The sequence below is a fragment of the Panthera tigris genome, chromosome E2 (assembly GCF_018350195.1).
Source record: "Panthera tigris isolate Pti1 chromosome E2, P.tigris_Pti1_mat1.1, whole genome shotgun sequence".
Taxonomy (NCBI): Eukaryota; Metazoa; Chordata; class Mammalia; order Carnivora; family Felidae; genus Panthera; species Panthera tigris.
The window spans coordinates 4,355,683-4,373,220 of NC_056674.1; the positions used below are offsets into that span (position 1 = coordinate 4,355,683).

At 42.5% G+C, this 17,538-nt stretch overlaps 1 protein-coding gene and 1 pseudogene across 12 annotated transcripts in view; both read left to right on the forward strand.

Moving 5' to 3' along the window:
- LOC102955340 (zinc finger protein 429-like) overlaps positions 1–17,538 on the forward strand; it is a 79,507-nt gene that overhangs the window by 21,671 nt on the left and 40,298 nt on the right. For 2 of the 12 annotated variants that reach the window (XR_006211646.1, XR_006211648.1), the window contains exon 1: positions 14,516–14,847. The exons of 9 other annotated variants lie outside the window; for them this stretch is intronic. The gene's annotated coding sequence lies outside the window, so the exon portion shown is untranslated. Of the gene's footprint in view, positions 1–8,841; positions 8,907–14,515; positions 14,848–17,538 lie in introns of those variants that run through there. One more of the 12 variants, XR_006211650.1, reaches the window with a different exon arrangement.
- LOC102970719 lies at positions 3,545–4,663 on the forward strand (annotated as a pseudogene).

Consider the following 17,538-nt stretch of genomic DNA (forward strand, 5'->3'; position numbering starts at 1 on the left):
TGAGAACAATTTTATTTATTTATTTTATTTTTTTTAATGTTTATTTATTTTTGAGACAGAGAGAGACAGAGCATGAACGGGGGAGGGGCAGAGAGAGAGGGAGACACAGAATCAGAAGCAGGCTCCAGGCTCTGAGCCATCAGCCCAGAGCCTGACGCGTTGCTCGAACTCACGGACCGCGAGATCGTGACCTGAGCTGAAGTTGGACGTTCAACCGACTGAGCCACTCAGGCGCCCCGAGAACAATTTTAGTAGCAGAAATAACATTGATTAGTGCTACCTCATTACAGTATTCAGGTTTGTGTATTTGTGGCAATATTTACATTTACCGGAGAACTCCGTATTTCCATGTGGTTGTAGTGTTTAGAATCCTTTTACTTCAAGTGGAAGAACTCTCTTTAACATTTCTTGTAGGGCAGATCTAGTGGTCAACTTCCAGGGTTTGTACCCGAGAAAGCCTTCTTTTCTCCATAGTAGAAGAACAGTTTTGCCAGGTAGGGCATTCTTGGTTGACATTTTTTTTTTTTTTTAATTTTTTTTTTTTTCAACGTTTTTTATTTATTTTTGGGACAGAGAGAGACAGAGCATGAATGGGGGAGGGGCAGAGAGAGAAGGAGACACAGAATCGGAAACAGGCTCCGAGCCATCAGCCCAGAGCCTGACGCGGGGCTCGAACTCACGACCGGCGAGATCGTGACCTGGCTGAAGTCGGACGCTTAACCGACTGCGCCACCCAGGCGCCCCTTGGTTGACATTTTTTATCTTTCTGCACTTGAATATATTATCCCACGCACCTCTTCCTATTAGGTCTGCTGAGAGCCCTGCTAATGATCTGATAGGAGCTCTCTCGTACATGATGAATTACATTTGTCATGCTGTTTAAAAATTCTCTATTCACCTGTGCCTTTTGATAGGTTAATTAATTATGATGTGCCACTGTGTTCCTGTCTTGACATTTATCCTACTTTGAATTTGCTGAGTTACTTGAATTTGTCTTTCTTCCCATAAATGTGGGAAGTGGAAGGCATTAACTCTTCATGTAAGTTTTCTTCTCCATTTCTCTCTTTTCATGGAGAACCCCTTAATATATAAATTGCTCCCTATCTTAGTGTCCCGCAAGTCCCTTAGGCTCTGTCCTTTTCCATATTTTCTTCCGTCAGTGGAGAATTTAAAACAAGGGGCCTTTAAGATGTCTGATTCTTTCTTTTCCTTGGTGAATATTGCTTGTGAACCTGTAGCATATTTTTATTTTTTTAATGTTTATTTATTTTTGAGGAGAGAGAGAGAGAGAGAGAGAGAGAGAGACAGACAGACAGACAGAGCATGAGCAGGGCGGGGGCAGAGAGAAAGAGACAGACAGAGAGAGAGGGAGGGAGACATAGAATCCGAAGCAGTCTCCAGGCTTCCAAGCTGTCAACACAGAGCCCAACACGGGGCTTGAACTCACGAACTGTGAGATCATGGCCTGAGATGAAGTTGGACACTCAACCGACTGAGCCACCCAGGCGCCCCTGTAGTGTATTTTTAAATTCAGTCACTGAACTCTTCAGCTCCCAATTTCTTTTTAGTTGTTTTTTATACTTTGTCTGTTGGGATTTTCATTTTGGTCGTGAGTAGTTTTCCAGATATGATTTGTTTACCTGTTTGTTTTCTCTTTTTTCTCCAAGAGCATCTTTATGATTGTTATTTTGAATTCTTTGTCAGATAATTAATATTCTGTATTTAGGGCCAGTTTTGAGTTTTGTTTATTTTTTTTAAATTTATTATTTTTTTTAATGTCTGTTTATTTTTGAGAGAGAGACAGAGAATGAATGTGGTGGGGAGGAGGGAGTGGTGCAGAAAGAGAGGGAGGCACAGAATCCAAAGCAGGCTCCAGGCTCCACACTGTCAGCATGGATCCTGACGCGGGGCTCTAACCCACAAGCCATGAGATCATGACCTGAGCCAAAGTCAGACGCTTAACCGACTGAGTCACCCAGGCGCCCCTATTTTTGGTCTTTCGGTTGGAACACATTTTTCTCTTTCTTTGTATACCTTGTGATCTTTCGCTGAGATTTGGGAATTCAAAAAACCTCCAGTCCCAGGCTTCATGTACTTGCTTTGTACCGCAGAACAAAAATAACAGTCAACTACGCTAATAATCCTGGGGCCTGTCAGACCTAATCTGGGGATGTGTAATGTCTGTGTTTTTGTAATATCCCAGTTAAAAAAGGCTTTGTTGTTTCTTGTTTAGAGCCCATGATACATTACTGTCCCTGGTGTTTGTCTGTAGCTGTAGTCTCTCCAGTGTTTCAGTAAGTACTCAGCTTTTATTCTGAGCAACCACCATGACCATCTGTCTCCCCTCAGTGGAATCCTGCAGTATCTGACTTTTTGTGAGTCATTTATTTTTTTATTTTTTTTTATTTTTTTTATTTTTAAAAAAAAAATTTTTTTTTTCAACGTTTTTTATTTATTTTTGGGACAGAGAGAGACAGAGCATGAACGGGGGAGGGGCAGAGAGAGAGGGAGACACAGAATCGGAAACAGGCTCCAGGCTCCGAGCCATCAGCCCAGAGCCTGACGCGGGGCTCGAACTCACGGACCGCGAGATCGTGACCTGGCTGAAGTCGGACGCTTAACCGACTGCGCCACCCAGGCGCCCCTGTGAGTCATTTATTGCACTTAAAATAATGTTTTCAAGGATTATCTAAGTTGTATCATGTGACAAAATCTATTTCTTTTCCAAAGGTGAAAAGTATTCATGGTATGCATATGCTACATTAAACAAATATTTATCTTTGAGAAGGGAGAGAGAGGGGCAGAGAGAGGAGAGGGTCTGAAGCAGGCTCTGCACCGTCAGCAGAGAGCTGCTGTGGGGTTTGAACTCACAAGCCATGAGATCATGACCTGAGCCAAAGTCAGACGTTTAACTGACTGAGCCACTCAGGCCTCCTCCACCATTTATTTTTTTTATTTTTAAAAATTTTTAATGTTTATTTATTTATTTATTAAAAAAATTTTTTTTAAACGTTTTATTTATTTTTGAGACAGAGACAGAGCATGAACAGGGGAGGGTCAGCGAGAGGGAGACACAGAATCGGAAGCAGGCTCCAGGCTCTGAGCCATCAGCCCAGAGCCTGACGCGGGGCTTGAACTCACTGACCGTGAGGTCATGACCTGAGCCAAAGTGGGCCGCTTAACCGACTGAGCCACCCAGGTGCCCCTGTTTGTTTATTTTAGAGAGAGAGAGAGAGAGAGAGAGAGAGAGAGAGATGGAACATGAGCAGGGAGGGGCAGAGAGAGGGAGACATTGAATCTGAAGCATGCTCCAGGCTCTGAGCGGTCAGCACAGACCCCGATGTAGGGCTTGAACTCACCAACCCTGAGACCATGACCTGAGCTGAAGTCGGAAGCTGAACCGACTGAGCCACCCAGGGGTCCTGCTCCTCCACTATTTTTAAAAAATGTTATTTATTTCTTTTGAGAGAGAGTGAGAGGGCGAGGGGCAGAGAGAGAATCCCAAGCAGGCTCCACATTGTCCATGCAGAGCCCGATGTGGGGATTGAACTCCGAACCTGAGATCATGACCTGAGTCAAAATCGAGTCAGACACTTGATCTGACTTGTGTCAGATCAGACACAAGATGGCGACTGTGGCACCGGAAACCACCCCTACTCCTAATCCCCACCCCCCTTCAGAAGAAGAGAAAACAGAATCTAATCAGGAGGTGCTAACCCAGAAAACTGTATTAAACTTCCTTTACAGAACAGATGGGCACTCTGGTTTTATAAAAATGATAAAAGAGGGGCGCCTGGGTGGCTCAGTCGGTTAAGCATCTGACTTCGGCTCAGGTCACGATCTCACCGTCTGTGAGTTCGAGCCCCACGTCGGGCTCTGTGCTGACAGCTCAGAGCCTGGAGCCTGCTTCTGATTCTGTGTCTCCCTCTCTCTCTGCCCCTCCCCCGTTCATGCTCTCTCTCTGTCTCAAAAATAAATAAACGTTAAAAAAAATTAAAAAAAATAAAAATAAAAATGATAAAAGCAAAACTTGGCAAGCAAACCTTCAGCTGATCTCTAAGTTTGATACCGTTGAAGACTTTCGGGCTCTGTACAACCACATCCAGTTGTCTAGTAATTTAATGCCTGGCTGTGACTACTCACTTTTTAAGGATGGTATTGAGCCTGTGTGGGAAGATGAGAAAAAGAAACGAGGAGGACGATGGTTAATTACATCGAACAGCAGAGACGAAGTGATCTGGATGGCCTTTGGCTAGAGACACTGCCGTGCCTTATTGGGGAATCTTTTGATGACTCTAGCGATGATGTATGTGGAGCTGTTGTTAACGTTAGAGCTAAAGGTGACAAGGGAGCAATATGGACTACGGAAGGTGAAAACAGAGAGGCTGTTACACATATAGGGAGGGCATACAAGGAAAGGTGAGGACTTCCTCCAAAGATAGTGATCGGTTATCAGTCCCATGCAGACACAGCTACTAAGAGCCTGGCTCCACCGCTAAAAACAGGTTTGTTGTTTGAGAAGACACCTTCTGAGTATTCTCATAGGAGACTGCGTCAAGCAGTCGAGATTTGGGAGCTGAACCAAAGCCTCTTCCAAAGCAGAGTGGACTGCATTTAAATTTGATTTCCATCTAAATGTTGCTAAGATATAAGAGAAGTCTCACTCGCCTTTGTCTTGTACTTCTGTGTTCGCTTTTTTTTGTTTGTTTGTTTGGCTAGAGTGTCCACTATCCCAATCAAAGAATTACGGTACACATCATCCCCAGAACCCATGAATGTGTTCCTGGCCCACTCTGTAATAGCTTAGTAGAATTACCATTATAAACACATTTTACGCATCCACAATATTTAAAAAAGAACTTGCATTTCTGTAGCTTAAAGGAAAAAAAATTCTGTTCATGTTCCATTGTATGCAGGAGCATATTTTGCTGGTTTGGAAGAGTATGATGCATACAGTTTTCTAGCAATTTTCTTTGTTTCTTTTCACAGCATTGTCTTTGCTGTACTCTTGCTGATGGCTGCTAGATTTTAATTTATTTGCTTCCTTACTTGATAACGTTAATGATTCTGATTTCAGTTTTTCATTTGTTTTGCTTTTGTTTTTTTCCTCATGTAACATTGGTGAAGGATCCAGGAATATGACACAAACATTAATTTTGTGCAAAAAAAAAAAAAAAAAAGAGAGAGACACTTAACTGACTGAGCTACCCAGGTGCCCCTTCCTTCATGACCATTAATAGAGTATAGATGGTTTTCTTTATACAAGGTTGTTGCTCAGAAATCCACCGATCATTCTGTAAAAACTCTCCTGTATCCTCTGAGTTGCTCTCTCTTGTTCCTTTAAAATCTTCTTTTTGTTTGTGATACTTGGCAGTGTGATCGTATTGTGTATCTGTGTGGACGCGTTTTAGTTTATTTTATTTAGAATTCATTGTGCTTCTTGATTTTGTAGGTCTGTTTCTTTCTGCGGAGGAGAGACATTTAAGTCATTAATTGCTCATACAAGCTCTCTGCCCCCTTTTCCTTCTCAGTACCGTATTGGGTCCCCTTGATGCATATATTGGTTGACTTGATGGTGTTCAACGGGTCCCTCAGGCATTTGTCCCATGCCCACATTTTATTATTTTTTTTATCTAACATGATTATTTTAATAACTTGTCTTCAAGTTTTTTAGTTCTTTATTCTGCTTGATCAAGTCATAATTAATGCCTCTAGTGAATTTTCAAATTCAGTTATTGTACTTAGCTCTCATTTTTTGTTCATTCCTTGATTATACTTCTGTTTCACTGACATTTTCATAGTCTTCCAGAGTAGTTTCCATATTTTATTTAATTGGTTTATTTACTCTTAGCTATTTAATCATCACTTAGATGGTTATTTTGAATTGTATACCAAGTAATATAGATGCCCATTGCCTACAGCCACTTTCCGCAGATGTATCTTGGTTTTTTTTTTTTTTTTTTAATTTTCTTTTTTTTAACCTTTATTTATTTTTGAGACAGAGAGAGACAGAGCATGAACAGGGGAGGGACAGAGAGAGGGAGACACAGAATCTGAAACTGGCTCCAGGCTCTGAGCTGTCAGCACAGAGCCCGATGCGGGGCTCGAACTCACAGACTGTGAGATCGTGACCTGAGCCGAAGTCGGACACTTAACCGACTGAGCCACCCAGGCACCCCTGTATCTTGGTTTTTTGACTGTGCCATGTTTTTCTGTCTCTTTGTATGGTTTTTGATCTCTTGTTGAGATTTGGGAATTTAAACGAGCTATGTCTTCTAGTCTTTATGGACGTGGTTGTTTTCAGGAGAACACCAGTAACAGCCAGCTGGACTAGAATAATTGTATCTGCTCACACCCGTTTGGTCGTTGTACGTGTAACTTTCCAGTAACCAAAAACTTCTCTCTCTTAAGCACGCATGATATCTCGCTCTCCCTGATGTCCATCTTCAGGACTACAGTTTCTCTGGTGCTAACACGGTATTCGCCTTTTTGACTCATGACAACCAATGGTGCGTTCATGCTATTTGCCATTCTGTCTTGTACTCTGTGCCATGCAAAACGAAGTAAGTTGATGCACTTGCACGAAAAGTCACAGATTGGGACACATCGTCCAATATTCTCTTTGTCTCCAAGGCAAAAAGGAGGGATTGAAAGTTTTCTCACAGTCATCACATGGTGTGCTAGAGAAGGAAGACAACCCTGATGGGCACATGTGACAAACTTTCCTTCCCTTTTCAATGTGATTGTTCTTGATTTCAAAAAGCCTTTGATGGCTTTTTGTGACCTCTGGATTGGCTTATGGAGTCCCAAAAGTGCTCTTTGGTTATATATTGTGTATATATTCATGTCTCCAATGAGGAATGAAGTCCTCATGGTTCCTACTCCATTATCTTGCTGACATTCTCCAATTGATTTTATCTTTGCATATTACAGTTTATTTATTTGTTAAAATTTTTTTTTAGTGTTTATTTTTGAGAGAGAGAGAGAGAGAGCAAGTGGGGGGGAAGGCAGAGAGAGAGGGAGACACAGAATCCAAAGCAGGCTCCAGACTCTGAGCTGTCAGCACAGAGCCCAACATGGGCTCATGAGCATGAGATCATGACCTGAGCCAAAGTCAGACGCTTAATGGACTGAGCTACCCAGGTGCACCTGCATATTAGAGTTTTTAAGTATACTCATCTGTGAGTAGTAAGGGCAATGAGTTTTCTTTTGTGTTTTTTGATGTCTTTTAAGTATATCTTCTCATGACATGCAGGCCTTCTGGCCAAAACCACACATAGAAACTTCATTGCAGAGTCTCAGTGGGGAGACATTCATGTAGTAGTGGCCTTGAGAATTTTCACTTGATAGACTAGGACGATGATGAAGACAGTGAAGGACAGCAGGGATTTTGTGAAGGATATATCCAAACTGAGACAAGTGGCCACAATAAGAATCTTCTTGCCAAAAATGATGAAGGATATAAAACATTTTGGAAAAATTCCCTTTGTAAGTTGGCTGCTTTTCCAAAACAGTGTGTTACTGCACGAGAAGACTCAGACCAAATATCTAAACATTCAAGTTCATGGAAAGAAAAGTTGGAAAATGTGGAAAAGTACCCAGTGCATGCTGAAAATAATTCTTTGAACCATTTTGAAAATAGGGTTGGGTTCACTTATCTAGTCAAATATTTCTGAACATCAGTAATTTAAAAATGCTAAGTGGAATCAATTTGAGAGACCCTTTAGTGAGGGTTCTTTAGTCTTTTACCAACAAATAATCCCTCCTAGTTCAGAAATCTATAAACTTTAGGGGCGCCTGGGTGGCTCAGTCAGTTAAGTGTCTAACGCAGCTCGGGTCATGATCTCGTGGTTTGTGAATTCAGGCCTGTTGTTGGGCTCTCTGCTATCGGTGTGGAGCCCACTTCAGATTCTCTGTCTCCCTCTCTCTCTCTCTGTACCCTTCTCTACTTGCTCGCACTTTCAAAAATAAATAAACTTAAAAAAAAAAAAAGAAACCTATAAACATCGTAAATGTGGGATGATCTTGAACCATTCATCATTGCTCATTGAGCGTCAGAGAATGAATCATCATGAAGAACTTTACCTGTGTAGTAAAACTAGAACTTTAGTGAGTGATGTGGGAAACCAAATCAACTGAAAAATTAAATTTCTTTACTGCTTACGGCCCATTGAAACAGGCAGAGTGACCTTCCTCTGGGAGCTCAGCTGCCTGGATGTTGACACTTTGCTAAGGGCAAAAGGGAAGTCTTAGCTTAACATTATCCTGACCCCCCAGGATCCTGTTAAGTCTACTTTAACATAGAAAATTCCTTTGGAAACTTCCTTTGTCTCTAACCTTACAAGATATATGCTGGCAATCATCCTCCAAGCATATGGCCTCTGATATACATCTGAAGGGTCTCATGACTGATTTTTTACTAAACAGTGGTAAATGACCTTTTCTTACACAAAAGCTAACCCCCTCAGTGTCCTGGAAACCTTGCTTCCAAAATTCCGTAGAGACTTATGCCATCCCTAACCTCCCCCCAATCTGAATGTACATAATCAGTCATCTGTCACAACCCCAGTGCAGCTCTTTCTGCCCATGGGTCCTGTCCCATGCTTCAATAAAATCACCTTTTTGCACTGAAGACATCTCAAGAATTCTTTTTTGGCCATTGGCTCTGGACCCCAACACTTCAAACCACATCATTTGGTGTCCTAACGTGGGGTTGAGCCTTCTCATTTGGACTCAGCCTTGGTGCAAACCTGAGGAGTATTATTTTCTCTTCCTTTACTTTCATTTCAGGGGCGTTTCGAGGAGTATGGTCTATTGGAACACTTCCCTGTGGATTGCTCAGGCTGCAATCCTCTATCTAGCCCGTGGCTACCCTATGGAGGAGAAAGCCTGCCTTTTGGCTGGAAGTTAGTACCCTGGCAGCGATGGTAATAAGGCTCAGAAACTTGATGCCCTCTTTTGTATTCCTTTCCTTATACAAAGTTGTCTGTCTTGGGCACGGGACAGCCACTTGTGACTAGCCTTGCTGCCAGTCTTAAGACTCCTATGTGAGTCCTCATGGGTCTAATGTGATCCCCTCCACATCCCTGGTCTAGCTACTTCTGGCTGCAGGACCTGCCCTGGGAGCTGGCCAAAACCAGTACCCCATTGAGTTAAATCCCAAGTGAGGGCCATTTCCTAGAGAGGTTGCTTGTAAAGACTACTTGTGATGGAATGTTGCTTAGACCATGATGGATTTCTATCTTTACCATTTTCCATCAGTGTCCTCTGCTAACTACTTAGACTACCGAATTGGGTGATTTTCCCTTGTAAAACTGTTTTAGCGTTTTCTATGGGTTAGAAAACAGCACATGGGGATGCAAACTGGCGCAGCCACTCTGGAAAACAGTATGGAGTTTCCTCAAGAAATTAAAAATACAACTACCCTACGACCCAGCAATTGCAGTACTAAGTATTTATCCAAGAGATACAGGTATGCTGTTTTGAACGGGGACGTGTGCCCCAATGTTTATAGCAGCACTATCGACAATAGCCGAAGTATGGAAAGAGTCCAAATATCCATTGATAGATGAATGGATAAAGAAGATTTGGTATATGTATACAATGGAGTATTACTCGGCAGTCAAAAAGAATGAAATCTTGCCATTTGCAAAACGTGGATGGAACTAGAAGGTATTATGCCAAGCGAAATTGGTCAGAGAAAGACATATCATATGACTTCACTCGTGAGGACTTTAAGATACAAAACAGATGAACATAAGGGAAGGGAAGCAAAAATAATATAAAAACAAGGAAGAGGGATAAAACATAAGAGACTTAAATATAGAGAACAAACGGAGGGTTGCTGGAGGGGTTGTGGGAGGGGGGTGGGCTAAACAGATAAAGGGCATTAAGGAATCTACTCCTGAAATCTTCGTTGCACTATATACTAACTAACTTGGATGTAAGTTAAAAAAATAAATTAAAAAATTTAAATAAAAAATAAATTAAAAAATAAATAAAAAGATTAAAAATAAAAACAACAGCACAGCCTTCACAGGAAGGCAGTAGTGCAGCCGTCACTAGAAGGCTTGCCCACCATAAGGCACGGTACTTCAGTCTGTTCAACAGCCACCCATCTGTAGCCTAGGGTGCAACGAGGAATGGGGGGAGACTAGCATCCTTCCTACGGGCCCTTTATGGCAGGCAGTGATCAATAGTGATTTTCGTTCGAAGGATGCCTCCAGTCGCTTTCGACACCAGGAGCTGGGTGGGATTTTTGGTAATGGACCTTCTCTCTTCTTCAGTTCCCAGGGACTTTTCCTTGGAATGCCTTTTAACCCACTGGAAACAGTTTGGATTGCAAAATTTAGGAAAGAACTGATCTATAACACTGTATGGCTTCAGTAGGATCTATCAGATCTCTTCTATAGGAAACTGGGCAAATGGATGGAGGTGTACCCTAGGTTCAGGCCTTCAAGGCTGTAAAGGAGGATCCGGACCTAAGGGCCTGTTGGAGAATGTGTTTGGTTATTAGCCATGCCAGTAAACTCCCTTCTGACATATTGGATGATAATTACCTAAATAGGCCTCCTTCTAATAGAACTCAGGTTGCTGGAGGAAACAGGCCATCCCTAGCGAGGGGGATGCTGACCCTCTTTCACTGTTCCTCCTCCTAACAGACCCATGTTACCCTTGTTGTAAGGGGGGGGGGGGGCTTCTCCCTCATCCATTTCTGGGGGTAATGGCTACAACTGGGGCCAAGTGTGGTTAGTCTACCCCAGGATGGGGACTTTAAGGAATATCCCCAAGTAGGTGCCCAAACTCCCATTGTTTTGGGGACATTCCCTGCCTTTTCCGGCCTGACATGGACAGCATATTTCCACATTGGTGGGAAAAAAGCAAAACCAAACAAACCATGGTGCCTTCTCATCTGTCCCAGCTGATGATGTTTAGAACCTTCTTTGTCTGCTTTCCAGTAGCACTTCTGCCTCTTCTGCCTCCCCTTCCCCCTTTTCTTGGTAATGGACCTTCTCTCTTCTTCAGTTCCCAGGGACTTTCCCTTGGAATGCCTTTTCACCCACTGGAAACAATTTGGATTGCAAAATTTAGGAAAGGACTGATCTGTAACACTACATGGCCTCAGTGGGCTTTATCAGTTAGATCTCTTGTGCAGGAAATAGGGCAAATGGACAGTTACCCTAGGTCCAGGCCTTCAGGGCTGTAAGTCAGGATCTGGAACTAAGAGGCTCTGGCAGAACGTGTCTGGTCAGTAACCAGGCCAGTTAACTCCCTCCTGACATATCGGAGGATAATTGCCTAAACAGGCCTCCAAATAAACCCAGGTTGCCAGACAAAACACAGGCCATCCCTAATGAATGGGACGCTGACTCTCACTATTCCTCTTAATAGATGTGGAGGCTTCTCTCCCGTTCATTTTCCAGGCTAATGGCTATAATTGGAGTCAGTATCTCTGGATGCAGACTTTCAGAAAGATTCCCAAGCAGCTCCCAAAACTCCCTTTGTTTTGGGGAAATTCCCTGTCTTCTCCAGCCTGACATGGATGGCATATTTCCATTTTGGTAGAAAAAAAACATGGCATCTGCTCATCTGTCCAATCAGCTGAGGTTTAGAACTGGGAGCCCTCTCTCTCTGCCTTCTGGCAGCACCTCGCCTCTTCTGCCTCTCCCTCCTGTTTCTGTACCACTTGGAGTGCAGTCCACGTAAGTGGTTCCTATGCCATCCTGGGTGCCTCTGGCACCCATTGCCTCCTCCTCTTACCCTCGCTGTCAGGGAGCAAAGAGCATTCCCTTTGGGCCACCCACTTCAGATTTCCCCACGAGTGTCCCAGGTAAAAATTGACAATGGGGAACAAATTGACTTTTTATAATTTAATTTAATTTAATTTAATTTTTTTAATTTTTTTTTAATTTTTTTTTAATTTTTTATTTTTTAAAGTTTATTTATTTTTGACAGAGAGAGAGGCAGAGAATGAGCAGGGGAGAGGCAGAGAGAGATGGAGACACAGACTCGGAAGCAGGCTCCAGGCTCTGAGTTGTCAGCACAGAGCCTGACGCGGGGCTCGAACTCACAAACTGCGAGATCATGACCTGAGCTGAAGTCAGATGCTCAACCAACTGAGCCACCCAGGCGCCCCACAAATTGACTTTTTAAAAAAATGTTTATTTTTGAGAGAGAGACTGATCATGAGCAGGGGAGGGGCAGAGAGGGAGGGAGACACAGAATCTGAAGCAGGCCCCAGGCTCTGAGCTGTCAGCATAGAGCCCGATGTGGGGCTTGAATCCACAAACTGCCAGATCATGACCTGAGCCAAAGTCAGACACTTAACTGACTGAGCCACCCGGTGCCCCTAAATTGATGGATTTTTGTGTGGACCCAGGTGGAACATAATTTGGTATTCAAACTTAAGTTTGTTGGTTTAATTAAAATAGACATGTCCAAATTTAGAGTTATCATCATTAAATATGACACTTTCATTCCACCAATGTTTACTAAAGGTCAAATAAGCTCGTGTTCTCAGTTGCAATTTGTAATAAAAAGATGACTTAAAATAATGGTTGTGGTGCCTGGGTGGCTCAGTCAGTTAAGTGTCCGACTTCAGCTCAGGTCATGATCTTGGGGTTTGTGAGTTCGAGCCCTGCATCAGGCTCTGTGCGGACAGCTTGGAGCCTGGAACCTGCTTTGGATTCCGTGTCTCCCTCTCTCTGCTCCTCCCCTGCTCACTTTCTGTCTCTCAATAATAAACGTTAAAAAATTAAAAAAAAAAAAAATAACGGTTAACTTTGTCTCAAAGATTTCATGAGTAATTGTTAAGATAGCTTTCAAAGTTTTTGGTAACCTGAGACTTTAAAACTTCCCTTGGATTGAATTCATTGGATATCTATCTATGTGTTTTCCAAATAGGATAAGGCATTGATTACTAAACATAAGGTGTATCTACTGTTGACTTCCTGTTGCTGAGAAACTAAGGATATTTGGGTCTGTTGGTAAACATGCTTTCTGTTTGATTGATTCATGAATTTTCCATCTAAAGAATTCTGGTATAACAGTTCACAATTGGTTACTACTTAGTTCCCATTGGAGACTAAGGTTCCTAAGAATGCTACATTCTGCTAAATGTAATTAAGACTGATGGAAATAAAGGAAGCAACTCTGTATGTAGAAAAGTAGGAGATGTGTAAGAAAAATGTAAGGAATGAAAATACATTTTTGTTGAAGGTAATTTTGTCCTGGTTGTTTGGAGAGCAATGGCTTGGGACAAAATCTGAATGCAAAGGAAAGTTGTAGAAGGTTTGTGAAGAGAAATCTTTGGAAAGGAATTTTATGTATGGTCAGGATGGACTCAAGTTGAAATGAATAGATTTTTAAAAACCACATTCTGGGGCATCTGGCTGGCTCAGTCGGTTGAGCATCCGACTTCAGCTCAGGTCATGATCTTGCAGTTTGTGGGTTCGAGCTCCGCGTCGGGCTCTGTGCTGACAGCTCAGAGCCTGGAGTCTGCTTCTGTGTCTCCCCCTCTCTCGCCCCTCCCCTACTTGTGCTCTGTCTCCCTCTCTCAAAAATAAACATTTTTTTTTTAAATTAAAAAAAAAAATAAGCACATTCTGTTTACTCTCTTGTTTAAAAGACAAAGTTTCCTGGATTGTTGGTTTTCTCTTGATAAGAAAATGTAAACAAAATGGTTTTCTTTTTTCTTTGTCAGCCTAGAAAAACCAGTTTCTGTGTTTTGACTTTATCAGGCCTTTGGTGATCCTAATCCTATTTAGGCATGTGCTTTAAAACTGTCTAAGGTTTTAACAAACTTCCCCAAGATTTAGATCTTAAAGGGAATCTTTTTGACTAATTAGTCTTGTTTCGTTGGTATGTTGTAGTTTAAGGTCATCAAGATGTGCAGGTTATGGAGGTGTTTGTGTTCTGTGTCACAGAAATCACTGACTTTCCCTGTCAGTTGCACTATAATGAACTCTCAGTTCTTTAACAATGTCAATTTCTGGGTTCTTGTCATTTTAATTGTTCCAGTGCTCTTACAGAGCATATAAAGGGATTCATAAAAAGGACTTTTAGGACAAATACATATCTTTAAGATCTTAAAACTCAAATGGGTAAGAATTTCCAGAACTAAAAAGGTTGCATTCAAATTGAAGAATTAGTGGGGCGCCTGGGTGGCTCAGTTGGTTAAGCGTCTGACTTCGGCTTAGGTCATGATCTCGCGGTCTGTGGGTTCGAACCCGCGTCAGGCCCTGTGCTGACCGCTCAGAGCCTGGAGCCTGTTTCAGATTCTGTGTCTCCCTCTCTCTCTGACCCTCCCCTGTTCATGCTCTGTCTCTCTCTGTCTCAAAAATAAATAAAAAAACGTTAAAAAAAATAATTAAAAAAAAAACAAATTGAAGAATTAGTAACATGGGACAAAATGAACTAAACGATTAGTTTTTATGACTCTTCTTTGAAACATTGCTGATTCTCTAATGTTTGCTCTTCCAGATTAAGGAAACTTTCTATGATAAAATATTCCTTTGTGAAAAAATTGAAACATTTAACTTTTCTCTCTACCTGAACCCTCTGAAATTCAAAAAGTCTCAGTGAGGATGCTTTCTTCCTTGGCAGTCATAGTTATTTGCAAAAGTTCCATAAAGAATCTATTCTCCTTGCAACAGGACACCATTGGAAACATTGGTTATTTTACCAAAGCTTTGACTGGAATGTCGTATTTGAGAGACATGCATAGACTCAGATATGACCAGATGGCTTTAAGGAATTGATGTTGACTTTATGAAACACGGAGCCAATGGTGCCCCGTGGGGATGTTGGCCTGATACCTTCTTACAAAGTTCCCAGCAGCCTCACCAGGTGAGTAGAGAATGTCACTTCCTGGCGAGTGCAGGAATCTGAGGATATCTTGGGGATCTTGAGCAGAGGAATTCACCCAAATCTATAGATATTGCAGGCATGTTTGATGGCAAGTACTTGGCTTGGCTTCTGGCCTAGAGAGGCTACTAAAAGTTCAATCTAGATTCCTCATGAGAAGTTCAAGTAAAGCAAATTAAACATTTTTTTTTTTAATGTTTATTTTTTAGACAGAGAGCACAAGCAGGGGAGGGGCAGAGAGAGACACACACAGAATCCTGCAGCAGGCTCCAGGCCCTGGGCTGTCAGCACAGAGCCCGATGCGGGGCTTGAACCCGTTAACTGTGAGATCATGACCTGAGCCAAAGTTGGACGCTCAACCGACTGAGCTACCTACGTGCCCCCCAAAAAGACTTTTTTAAATGTTTATTTTTGAGAGAGAGAGAGAGAGAGAGAGAGAGAAAGAGAGAACAGAGCACGAGTGGGGGAAGGGGCAGTGAGCGGGGGAGACAGAATCCAAAGCAGGCTCCAGGCACTGAGCTGTCAGCACAGAGCCTGATGCAGGGCTTGAACTCACAAACAGCAAGATCATGACCTGAGCCGAAGTTGGACCTTAACTGACTGAACCACCCAGGCGCCCCTAAGTAAAACGATTTTAAAAGATCTGTATGGTCAATGACTATTCTTACTGAGTTTATGTAAATAATAGGCCAAGTTTGTTAAAAATTGGATTTGTTTTTCAATCAAATTAGCCCTCATTTGGCTGTTTCTGGAAATAAGGGTGATTATGGAGAGAAAAAACTATGTTTCAATAACTGATCTTTACGGGTATTCAGTTCTGGTTGTTTGTTGTTTGCCCAGGCCGGACAATTTGAGGTGAACTTCAGAGAAATTGACACAATAGCTCATGTATAGACAGTCTTCATGCCTATTATTCTCTGGGGATAACAGGACCCTGTGGATATGTGAATATGTGAACAGCTGGAAAATGGGATAGAGTCCTCAATAATTATGTCACTCAGCTATCACCTTGATCAGTTCTGTGTGGCTGGAATGGAAAAATTTCTCCTTAAAAGCCAGAGCGTACCCCACTCCGTGGGGTTAACTATGGACTTGTGGGCATAATGGATGACTAAACTTTCCTTATGATTGGACTGGATGGTGTACTTGGGGATGCCCTGATCTCTTGAGACAAGTCTTCTCCCACTTGTCAGGGATTCCTCATAATTAGGATACTGGTAAGGCTAGACCTCAAAGAGAGCTTCTTGATGGTTTTATTCCTTAGTCCTATTTGTCCCAGGAACCACCTCTGTTGATGTGCAATTCCAAATAGAGGCTTTATCCAAGCACACTACAGCCCTCCTGGTAGAAGAAGCCTCGAGACTTAACAGTGGGACAGTCCCTGAAAATAATGACTCCACATCAGGGCCAGAGTGCTTTGAGACCAAAGGCCACCAGTGGATGATGGGAGGTCGACTTACTAAATACCAGGCTATGCTCTTAGACATACCTCAAATAATACCTAACACTTGTCAAACTTCATTTTTTTTAATGTTTAATTTTGAGAGAGCGAGCAGCGTGCGGGCGCGAGCGGGGGAGGGGCAGAGAGAGAGAGGGGAACAGAGGATCTGAAGGAGGCTCACTGCTTTCAGTGCTGATGATGTGGGACTCGAACTCATGAGCCGTGAGATCATGACATGAGCTGAAGTTGGACGCTTAACCGACTGAGCCACCCAGGCGCCCCTGCAGAAGTTTCATGGGAGAAAAGGGCATAGGAAAAGCTGGATAGACTGTAGTCAGTCTGATTCAAACTGTTGAAGCCAAAGCCCTCCCAGCAAATAGATCTGCCCCAAAAGCAGCGATAACAGCACTCGTCTGTGCTTTAAAATTGGCATAGGACCTCAAAATAAGCTAAGTGTGCCTTCCTAATCTTACATGGGGCAATTTGGAAGGAAAGGGGATTATAATCAAGTCATAACAACTCCCCAATCAAATATGGGCCCTAAGTGATTACTCTTCTTGAGGCTGTACATCTGCTGACGGAGGTGACTGTTATTCGCCTCAAAAGACAGCAAAAAGATATGACCTTAGGATCTAAGGGAAACAATTTGGCAGGCCCTGCAGCCAAGTGGGCAGCACCAAATAAACAAATGCTAAGTCTTAAACCAGTCTAACTCCAATAAAGTCCATAACACCAGTCTATTCAACACTGAAACATTCACATAGCCCAGGAACGAGTATGTTCAAAAAATGCACAGGACTGGCTTGTTAATAATGAGGGAAAAATCTTTATCCCCCACCCTCCACCAAATAGCCAATGGAAGGTAAAACAGGGTTTATACCAGGCTACTCATTTGAGTAGAAAGGCCATCGAGGTGACAAAAACCTTGCTAGGAGAAATTGTCCCTAGATTTGGATGACTTTGGTCTCCACAAAATGACAACAGACCATCCTTTTTAGTGTACAGATAAAACTTAGCAAACAGCTCAGGCCTTAAAAAATTAATTGCTATTTACTTTTGGCCTTGTATCCACAGTGCTCTGGAAAGGTGGCCCTCCAAAACCAAATGGCCCGTGATATCTTTTTTTTTTTTTTTCAATATATAAAATTTATTGTCAAATTGGTTTCCATACAACACCCAGTGCTCATCCCAAAAGGTGCCCTCCTCAGTACCCATCACCCACCCTCCCTGGC